Raw genomic sequence first — 11935 nt, 5'->3', positions numbered from 1 at the left:
GTGTCATATTTACATGGGGTACAGTAAAATTATTTAGCCCCAGAAAAGACATCAGAAAGTAGGTCATAAATATGAGGCAGAGATAGATTTTCTCTTTTTGTTTTATTTTGTAGTTGTTTTGTGGCCCCTGGGGACCGAGCAACAGAGATGTAGAGGGGGATTTGCCACAGGTAACTCACCTAATCAGTGCACAAGAAAATACACGTTGAATTTCTAGAGGAGAAGGTCAGGAAAGATGCAACTTTGTTCGCCTTCACAAATTCTGTAACTGAAAGGAGGAGTCCTTACATTTTGCCTTCCAAATAGAAAAATAGTCCTACAAAACTGCAGAAGCAGCATGGGAATCATACTGCCTTGGCCATCACTTGCTGGCCTCACTCAGCAAGACACCAGCTGTTTGGGAAAACACCAAGTAACCTGGGGTGCTTCCCGGCTGACTACAGACCAGTTACACAGATCCATGACATGAGCCTGATTTTCACATGTGCCCCACTCTACCCAGTACCCACTGAAAGCTATGAACCCTGGAGGCTCACAGCATCCCAGGAAACCAGGCACCGTGTATCTGCACAGCAATGCCTGTGGGGTTTGTTATGTCTTTTTCTTGTAATAAACAGGCAACAACAAATGCAGTGAAGGAAGACTTGTCCTTACTAGTGAAAGGAAGAGAGGAAATGGCCTCAAGCTGCATCAGGGGAGGTTTAGATTGGATATCAGGAAAAATGTCTTTACTGAAAGAGTGGTCAGGCATTGGAACAGGCTGCCCAGAGAGGTAGGGGAGTCACTATCCCTGGAGGTGTTCAAAAAACCTGTAGGCGTGGCACTTCAGGGCATGGCTTAGAAGGCATGATGGTGTTGGGTTAGTGGTTGGACTTGATTATCCTAAAGGTCTTTTCCAACCTTAATGATTCTATCATTCTATGAAGATGTTCCAGAGAAGAGCTATGTGCCAGAGAACAAGCCACCAGAGCCAGGCTGCACAGGAATGAAGTGGCTGACCTAGTGAAGATGCACAGACCTTCATTAAATTCAGCCACTATGCCAAATAATTCAAGAGCCAATTCTTATTATAACAGTATTTTTCGAAGTCTTTACAGCTGACAAAGATATTTGCAGAGTAGTAAGTTCTCTTTCTTTACCCTGATCAACTACTTGAAGTTAAAGATAGTCCTGCAGAGCATCTACAACAGCAGCTTCTGAGGTTTCCCAGAAGAAATGCAGATGTCCATGTAGCACATTCACACCACCTGACCACAACTTGCTTTTCTATAGCTTTTCATGGCCCTGGCAGTAGCCCCTGTACTGCCAAAGGTCTGGACATCCGGCTGAAATCCAATGATCTGGAAGGTGATGATATAGCAGGAGCCGAATAGTTGTATTAGGGTCTGCAAGACATGCAAGGCAAGCAGCTGAGATAAAACTCAGCTCAGGGCAGGGCCCTTCTCCTTCCTTGTGATGGTGGAGAAACATCAGCATGTTCAAACCTGGATAACTGAACCCTTAGGCACCTGCAGAGATTATCAAAGATGGTAAGAGCACAAATTCTTTTTTTGGCATGTACAGATTAATTGAAATATCTGACCAAAATGCCCAAGTATGACAGATAGAGCCAGACCTCATCTATATTTTATTTCTGCTGGTTAGGTAGTAGTGATCTGCAGTTTGGGTTTTTGAACTGGAGAACGAAATGCGGTGTGAACACTGAGCAGGACTGTCCATTCAGTTAGACTCCTTTCCTTCCAACATGACTCTCCACCAGCTCCAGCAGATTCATACCAGAATAAAACTGGTGTCATTAGATCAGGCTGAATACATTAGTGGCTCCGGTACTTCTTTGGCTGTTGAAATCCCAGCATGGGATTTCTCCAGAAATGAAGGAGTTCAGTTACAGGATTGGGGTCACATCTCCAAGAACAGAGCATGTGCACCAGCAATGGCAGTACAAGCTGACAGCTGTCATGTATTTTCTCTCACCAGAAAAAAAAAATATTAAATGAGCAAAAAACTTTGCATGACACATGCCACCATTACACCAGCATCAACCCAGAGGCTTAGAAACACACAGAGGCACCACTCTTTTCCTCCCAGGGATCCCACCCATGGCCTGTCCTCTCCGAGGAGGAGGTGAGAACTGCATGTGTGTGGGGAGAAAGGCGTTTGTCCAAATTACCTTATTTATTCATGGGCCTTCCTTAATCGTAATGATAAGAATAATAAATCCTGTGGGAGCAATGTAACTAATTCATGCGCGGATGTGCAAATGGGCAATTTGCAAACTAATTGCCCTCACACAATATGCTGTGCAGACAGGTTGTCCGAACACTGGCTCTGCGTACTTTTTGTACGCAGCGGCTGCCTGGTAAGAGGCCGTTGAAATGTTTTCTGGGCAGACAATGGGCTTGCTCAAGTGTGCAACTATTTCGGAGGGAAGCTATCCCGCCCACCCCGGATGGTGAAGGTTTGTTCTGCTTGCGTCCAGCTGCCGTGTCGTGCCGGGAAAATACAGGGGCCATGTGCGGGACAAAACAGTTTTGCCTTATTGCCTCTGCCGGCTTGGAAGGACGCAGAGAATATCGGCAGCATATGGGCCTCGGGGGACTTCAGCCATTTAACAAACATTATATGCTCCATAACAAAACAACAATATTTTGGTACTTAGATCAACCAAATAACTAAATTAAATTCCCTAGGCGGTGAGGGCTGGTATTCTAATTGGCTTGCCATGTGGATTTTCTATGTGGCTCCCCAAGAAACAGATTGGCCCATTTTTCAGGCAACTGATTGTTAATTGGAGTAATGAATAGCAGGCTGGAGGGGCTGATCACTTTGCCTGGTAAATTCAAACCCCTGATATTCATGAGGACAAGCTAGAGGTGAAGTGGTTTTCATGGGATGCGGGCTGGTGCCAGGTCAACCCAAACACATTTTTCTTTCCCTTTATGCTGGGAACACAAGGGAAGGTTTAGCACCTGATTCCCCCATCCCTCTGGGATGCTGTGCTCTTCAAACAGCTGAATCGCCTGCGAGAAGGGCTTCCCCTGTTGACTGCAGAAGGCCAGCCAGTACCTTTATTGAGCAGGCCTCTGCAGATCTCGTGCTGTGGCTCTGTGGTCCCTAACACAAGCAATCTCTACTGCCTCTGGGAAAGTCCTTGGTTTTGCTATGCTGTGCTCCCGATAGCTCTGATGGAGCCAGACAGAAGCGCTTGAGGGGCAGGAGCGTGCTGGTGCAGCCAGGTCAGCAGGACACAGCTCTGAGGCTTTGTCTTTCATTGTCCCAGCTCCTGCATCCTCAGGGGGCCACACAGCCACTCCTTGTTCCCTTTCCCACTCACTCACCAACAGCGGTTCTGGTTCCCCACTACCCCAGCTTCCCAAGTTGATTAGCAGAACACAACTGGGGTGTGGGGAAGGTGAAGCTTAGGGTCTTGTCTGCTCTTAGATCCAGAAGACCCAGCCCTCAAGCCTGCACTGCCAAGGATGAAGGCTGTCACCTTGTTTCCCATCCCACTCTCCCCAATGCCTGGCTTCCATTTCAAAGAGAGTGTGAAAATGCTGAGCCCTCTCTCTTCCCACAAACTTTGCTGTAAGCAAAGCACTCAGCATCTCCCTGGGGCTGAGCAGCCCTCTTCAGACCAGGCTCTGTGGTATCACACAGGACACCTGTGTGCTCTTCTGAGCAAGCTTCCCTGCAACTGCTTTCTGCACCAAGACCCTAAGTCATAACTGCCTTAAAACCATGGCCAAACTATTCACCGAAGACTATACTCAGAAAATTTTAGAAATGGGTCCCTTTAGGGTATTTCAAGTACTCTTCTGCAACTGATGAGCTTTTCAGTTCATAGGCTGACCTAAAATATAGCTGTTCTAAATTAACAGAATTACCCATCCAAAATATTTTAACTTGTTAGTACATCACCTTTCCAGACAACCACAGTTACACATTCTACCAAAATGTAGCAATTGTTTCAGTTGCTTATTCTCCAACAAATGCACGGTTTTGGTTTCATGTTGACCATGAAGGTGGCTCAAACGAGCACACAGGTGCTTAACATCAAAAGTCACTTCTGAAAAATCTCACTGACAGAATAATTTTTCCGCATCATGATATCAAAGTAACCAAGCTCATCAGAGAGACTAAGCTTACATTTTGCAAGAAGAGACTTCTTTTCATAAATTATATTAGAAGTCAGGTAGATGATCCTATTTACTGAGAAAAAATGTGGCACAAGAGAAGACACTCTATATTCAAGAGCAATTAACGTTTATGGTGTTTGCACTTCTGGGTGCCTAGGGTGGGTGCTCCAAAAGGCCCAGTCCTCAAAGGGCAGGGAGGCTGGTTTTGGAACAAAGTCCTCTTAAAGTGCTTCAGGTTGCAAAGCAGAGATTTCCTCTGTTTGCTTCTCTGAGCTGATCATTACTGTTCATCCAAGCACTCCTGCATTCACCCTGGCATACGAGTGCTTTATTACCGACAGTGAATTTATCACTGGGGTACTAGAAAATACATTCATTTTATAGGAACTAAACCACTGAAAATCAGTTTGCTTCTTCAAGGAAGCTTAGAAGTAGTGGAGAGCTGTTCTGCAGCTCCTGAAGCATAAATGATTGAAGGCTAACAACAGGCTGCCACTAATATTTATTTGTCAGTAGTTAGTGCAACACATGAAAAACTAACTGAGAATACTTCTTTTCTCTCAAAAATGAACGATGATTATTTCACACACAAAACTTTAGGCACCTACTAACAAATGAGAGGTTCACAGTGTTTCAGAGCGGAAAAGTGACTTTCTGGACCATTCTGCCTTATAAGACTCTAAGCATTCATCACCGATGCACAGGGTCAGGCAAAAACACATGGAAGACTGGGAGCACAGAACTCCTCCTAAAGGGGAACTGGAAGAGCAGAGCACCTCCAGAAACAGCTCTCAGGGCACAAGAAGTGACATTCAGTGAGGAAGAGAAAAATACTGCACTCGGATCTGATGCAGACTTTTAAGCTGGGCATAGTCCCCTGGATACAATGCCACATTTTTGAAGGTACTCTAAATTAAAGTCAAGGGTTGTTTCTGATGTATTTCTCAGCACCTTCTGAGGTTAATACAAGAACAGCACCTGCGAATAGCTATTTACATCTCCCTCTGTAAAGCTGACATGAAAGTTTCATAGAGCGAAACCCACAGGGCTGTGTCTCAGACCTCCACAGCTTCAGCTGCTCTTGTTGCTCAGGGAAAGCAGTGTAAGAAAAGGCTGTGCCGCCCCAGACAGCACTGTCACATTGAAATGGGCCTTTGACGGTAGTTTTTGCTCTTCAATCTGACCCAGTCACATTTTTGTACAATGGAGAAACATGTGCTAGTAACTCTTCAGGTCAGATTTAATTGTAAGATTGGATGCCTTGGGTTATATACATAGGGGGGAGTTGGGACCCAGCTTTATTTCCATGTTTCCATTTCTACACATATTGAGCAATAGAATACTATCAATCTTAAGGAAAGACAGACACTTTCAGTTCTTCATAATTTTAAATTGCTTCTAACATGCTTTATGTAATAATCATTGAAAATATAGTAAGACACACAGAGAAAATTCGTCATGAAACTAAAGAGTGTGAAAACAAGCAATCATGCAACAATGCAAATCATTGCACAAAACTTACCGCTACTGCCTGTAGTCAGCAGCCTAACTGGCAGCTGATTACTAAGAGCATTTTTTCAGAGGTTGCTACTATCTTGGTCTTTGTTAATGACCTGGAAGATGGGATGCAATGTACTGTCAGCAAATTTGCACTCTGCACCAAGCTGGAGGGCGGTGCTGCTCTTCAGAGGGAAATGGACAGGCTGGAGAAGTGGCTGACGGGACCTCATGGGGTCCAGCAAAGGCACATGCCCCAGGACAGACAGAAATCCCCATGCAAGAGGACAGACTGAGGGCTAGCGCCATGGAAAAGACCCCCGGGGCCAAGCTGACCAGGATTAGCAGCATGCTCTTGCAGCAGAGAAGGCCAACCATGCCCTGGGCTGCATTAGCAAAATGGGAACCAGGAGGAGAGGGAAGAGACCTTACCCCTCCATTCACCACTTGTTTGTTCAACCTGGAGAAGGGAAGGCAAAGGGGAGAGCTTATTGCTATCTGCAGCTACCTAAAGAAGAGAAGATGGAGCCTGGCTCTTCCCAGAGATCTTCAGTGACAGCACAAGAAATGATGGGCACGAGCTGGAACATGGCATGTTCCTATTAGGTATCAGGAAACAAATTTCACCTTATGGGTGATTCAGTCCTGGGACAGGGCCCAGAAAGTCGCCATCTTTGGAGATACTAAAAACTCAACTGGACAAGGCTTTGAGCAACCTGATCAAACTTCACATTTGGCCCTAGTTTGAGCATGGGAACCTCAAGAGGTCGGTTTGAAGCTAAATTATTCTAGGTTTCAAATATCACGCACAAAATGCTTTTTAAAACCAGAACATTCTTACCAAATGCTGCTTTTTTGAACCTTAACATCATACATTGTACAGTAATAGTTCTCGAAAGCTCTATGGAAGAGGTTGGGATCAATTTTCTGCAGAGGAAGCGGAAAGATAAGGTGAGAAAGGACTTTCTTCTCATAATATTCGCAATTGACTCCAAGATTATGACAAGATCATTAAAATCTTTATTAGCAAAACCCTGCTCAAGGCACAGGCTGTCTATTCAGCTAGACAAACATGTGCCACTTGAGAACATGTTTAGCTAATGAATAATGTACATATTTGAACAAATGCTTTGTCTACACACTCACTGGTAGAACATACATTCTTAAGTGCCTGGAAACCTGTCCCTAACATGAGACATGAGGAACAATTCCTGAAATTGTGAACAGTTAAAAATGGTGGCAATTTGGTTTCTCTTTACTTATCCTCCCCACCCATTTTTTCTTCAAAACAAGCTTCTTGAATGAATTACGGATAATATTGAGCACAGTGCTATGTGACAGCCCACAGATGGATGCATTTCCAATGAATATGGAGAAGTTAAAAATGCACTGATAGCAGACAGGAAAAAAATCTGGGGAATTCTCCTTAATTAGATTACACTCTGCGCACCCTGTCTGTATGAATGAGGACACAGCGGTAGAAACCGGCTGACAGCATTTTTAATACAACTGCTAGGGTTTGTAGTAGCAGACATCTGCTTTAAAGCCATGATCTAAATCTGCCCCTAGAGGCCAATCAACTAGGCTTTGGACTTTGGTCTAAAACATTAAAAGCAAAATCCATACTTGCTGGGAGCAGGTGCAATTCCATTAAACTCACCACATTTCAGTATCACCCTAGATTTTGAACAGTTCCTACAGCCTGCAAGTGCAAGGAGAAATAAACTAATTCATTATAAAATGTTCAAATATCAGGGGAGTGAGTCATGCTGTTACCCAGCCTAGAAATGTGTCTCAATAGAGTAACCGAAGTGCAAAGCGCACTCGGCCCCTACTCCCTGCCCTACAAGTCAAGAGCTGCTGTATTTTCTCCTCATGCTTAATTTTCCTGCAGACATGCACAAGGAAATATCCCCTTGTCTATAAGAGCAAGAAAAACAATTAGACTTTTTTTCTCTGAAAGCAGAACTGATTCACGATTTTTTGCAATAATCCAATGCAAAGGTCAAATATGGAGGGGGCAGAGGGGGAAAATTTGGGAATGATCCTCCTATACGTCAGTGCAGACAACAGGCACGCACCTCGGTGTAAAGAAATAACTGCTAAGCCATCCCCATTCATGTTTCTAATTAGTGCAACCTATTTAACAAGTAGACACATAATATAGGTCAATTATGTAGGTCATGATAAATTTGTGAAGAACTTCAGCCTGTAGGGCACCAAAACGACCACGTTGAGGCAGCATTTTCAAAGTTACAACTCATTTCTGCACACAGCTTGCGAACAGCAGTCAGGAACAGCAGAGACCTGCTCGGTTTTTCTGTTTTGTGGTACTACAACCACAACCACGAAGGAAAACATCAGTGACATCCCCTGGGAGACACCCTCTGTGCTAAGATCATGGAACGTGGTGGAGCCAATCCAGCATTTATTCTAGACAAATCCCATGCAAAGCCACTAAGATCATCTATTATACCCTAACATATTGCAGAGCAAGAGCAAAATACATTTATTTGGCCCAATTCTAGAGTGCTTCAGAGTTTGAAATTATTGCCACACAATACCTTTAGCTCAAAAAAGAAGATCCTGGAAGACAAAAACACGTATGACTTCAGACCACAGAAATCATTGGGGCATCATTAGGAAAGCAAAGACAGAGCTAGAAAAGCAAAGCCGTCAGTGGAGGGCCTACATGTGAATATGGCAAAGGCATGTTTTGATCCTGATTTCCTCAGAATGGGAAGCTTCTGTGACTGTTTTGCCCACCTGCTGCCCCTCCAAAACTACTGAACCAGTTAACTAGTTTCAGCCACAATTGCCAAAAACAGAAATGTCTCAAAGATGTTTAATTTCTATGAGTTTGTCAAAAACTCGTGGGTATCCAGAAGACAGAGAGAAATATCTTGTTTATGCTTTCTCTGTAGGAAAAGAAATGGCAACTCAGCATTTACCTAGTACGTTTGACCATGGCCCTCTGGTCAGGGACAGATGCAGCTCCAGAGAAACCACAGTATATGCCAAGTCCTGCCTTGCTAGACATTTTGGGGAGGAATGATGAGGAATGTGGGGTTTCAGGTAAGCGAAGGGACTGCAGAGCTACCTGTCCTGTTCAGGGATACGGGGAGAACGTGGGGATAGAGTATCACAGCAAACGCTACAGGTCTGCGCTTTGCAGCAGGGAGGTAAACAGGTTGTAGGACACAGATCTGGAGGGAAACAAGCTTAATGTTCACTGTTCAATAAACGTCACATTTTTGTGCTAAAGGTCAGCGCTAGTCTAATTTGTTTTTTGAGATGAAGGGAGAAAGCAGATCTTGGATGGGAATTTGAGCTCTAGGTTTAGTTACTGTTACCTTTCCTTAGTATTTCCAAAATGTTTTTCTTCTTCAGGCAATCCCCACTCAGCCTGCTGTGGGACAGGACTTCTGGCTTCCTGGGCTGCTGTTAGCAGAGGAACTCCAAAATCTTCACATTAAATACCTCAGAGAGTTACCTGAAGTACTCTTTTGTACCTCAAACATGCAGTAGTATTAATAGCATTATTAGTTAAGTGGCTGGGGAGCATGCGGGACCCAGGACACAGAGCAACAACAGCTGGGAGGCTGGCGCCTGAGCACCTATGGGCTGCTGCGCCAGCCTCAGTGGCACCCGCACCAGTCAGAAGCTGGGAACAGACTCCTCACCCCTTTGAATTTCCCAATACCATGCTGCTGCCTGGAAGAGCCAGTCCCCAGGCAGGGCAGGGGTGGCAGCACCAGGGGAAACACACTCTGCATGGGGAGCCTTAATTAACTGTGCAGCTCTCAGAGGTCAGATGTTCAAAATGGCACATGTGCATCTGGGTCCACATAAGGCAGCCCGAACAGTGTCGCTGGCCTCATGCCAGCTGGTTGGACTCCGGCGTGCCTCTCTGAGGATGTGGGGAGATGGAGCATTTTGTGTAATTTCGCACACATTACTACCTGCCTTGCACAAACCAACATACCAATCACACGCAGTTCATGGGTACACTGTGCCAGAAATACTGACCTTGCATTTATATCTATAATATCATCTTGTTAGTCTTTGAAATAGTCATGACTGAGCTGGAGAAATAACCTTTTAATTATAGTCTCTTTATTTGTACAATTTGTCTTTGATCACTATTTATTAATTCTCATTCAGATATCCAACACAGTTGTTCCTATAACACTGGAGTGACAGTTATTTCCCATATAACAGGTTCCCAGTAACCTGCATTCTACCTCAGGTATGGTATATGTAATACACCAAGCTATGAATCTAAATATGCACATATAAGTAATATACATAATATGTAGACTTCGTACTTGAAAATTTGTTACAAACCTCAGCCTATATGGCTTGAGTTAATCCTAGGAATGACCACAGTACTGTGCGTGAGAAAGTCTCAGGAACAAATGCAAAACCTTTTAAACCATGTATGCTCCCTCCCAGGGCCCCAGATGAGGCAGAGGGGTTTCTAAGAATAGACTGAGAACTGTTCCCCATGCACATAAATGATGCTTTTCACAAGAGGAAAAAAAAAAACAAAACAAAAAACCAAAACCAGCATTACATTCCCATTCTTTAGGATCTCTAATCCTAACTGCAGCACTGTTTATGAAGATATATGCAAGATATTTTAACTATGAGAAATAAATACTGTACTATTTTTCCCCGTCCCTGGGGAAATGGTGTTCCTGATAAAACAGTGCTCTCTGCTGGCCTGGCCTGCTTTTCCATGAGGGCCTCGCTTCCCGCAGTCTTCCATCTTCCCTAGTGAAAAGGGGAAAGAAAGGCCACCTTGTTTTGCTGGCTCTTTAATTGCATCTTTTAGCAATCGGTGACAGGAGCATCTTTCATTTAGGATAGAAAAATATTATATTGCTAAGGAAAAAACACTGATATGACATAAATCTTTTGTCTTGAAAAAAAAAAAAGTGAGTAGACCTTGCATCTGAGTAACTCTCCAGAATTATTCCCGTTTCCTTGCAACTTGAAAACTGTTCATGTAGCAGGCTCTCCACTGTAACGAGCTCAGACAAGAGTATATTTGTAAATGTAAGGGACTGAAGTCCTTTTCTGGATTTTGGGAAACTTGCTTCTAGATGGGAATTTCCACAGCAGCCCAAAATCCCAGTGACAACCACAGGATTTGAGATGGGGCCACCCAGTCTTTAAAGGACATCTCCAGGCTTAGGTATCTCTCTGGCCCAAAGCTTGTAGTATTGCTACTCCCTATCCCCATTTTTTGTTGTTTTACCAAAACGGGATCACTCAGACCAAAGCTAACTGAAAACCAGCTTATTTGCATTGAATTTACCTTCACACTGCCACTAGGTATCGCTGTGCTACAGCCAGCATAGCAATAACCATAAAAATTTGACAATTTTTAATCTGTCAGTGTTTTATATTTCAGGTCAGAATAGGATGATGCTAGGCTGCAGAGTCACCAAGACCAGCCACCCATGCCCAGCTACAAGTGTCATCCTCCCCTCAGTCCCAGGGATGAAGGGTATTTGCCCAGGAGCCAGGCTGCATCTTTGCTGAGGTTCTCCTGTCTATCTTCTTCCCAAGAGGTTTACAGCTCCAGAAAGGCTGTGACCAACAGGAGTGCTACAGCAACAATTTTAGGATCAACACCTACAGGAATTACCAGAGTGCTCTCAGCTGGTTTTTTTCAAGCTGCTTGAAGATTCAGACAGGTTTCTGTGGAGAAACCACAGTAGGTGTCAGGGTCTTGCTTATGAACTAGGAGGGCTAGAACCTCAGTGTATCTTCTCTTGCAATAACATCATGGGGGAACCACAAATCTTAAAGTTTTTAAGTCTTTGTTCCTTTGCAGCATTGTTCCACTAATAGCATGATCCCTTCTAAAACTAATTAAACATTAAAGTAAGTTAGAAAAATAGTTGGAAAGATCAGTTTCATTTACCTGGATTAAACAGACAGGGAGTTTGAACAGTAACTATCATCTGAAATTCCTCAATGCCAGCTACCCACAGGGCTGGCACAAAAGAAACTAATTTACTTTCCAAACACTGCTATGAGGGAGTCATTTACTGGAATAAATAACACCCTCGGAGCCTCTGCACTCGTTCCTACAGCAGAATGTCTCAGCACAGACACCTGCACCTGCACGGAGCCATGGGAGCCACAGCAGGGCTCGCCAGGAGGATCTGAGCCTCTTGCATGCAGCCAACAGCACCACAGCTGAGACCTCTGCTCGGCATCTGATTTCCAAACATCAGTCTCCACCTTTTTTACCCATGCCTTGTGTTTGCTGCTGAACAGTCACGCAT

The sequence above is a fragment of the Phalacrocorax aristotelis genome, chromosome 3, assembly GCF_949628215.1.
Source record: "Phalacrocorax aristotelis chromosome 3, bGulAri2.1, whole genome shotgun sequence".
Lineage (NCBI taxonomy): Eukaryota > Metazoa > Chordata > Aves > Suliformes > Phalacrocoracidae > Phalacrocorax > Phalacrocorax aristotelis.
The sequence above is the reverse complement of the archived record's forward strand: the minus strand, read 5'-3'. Positions refer to the sequence as shown.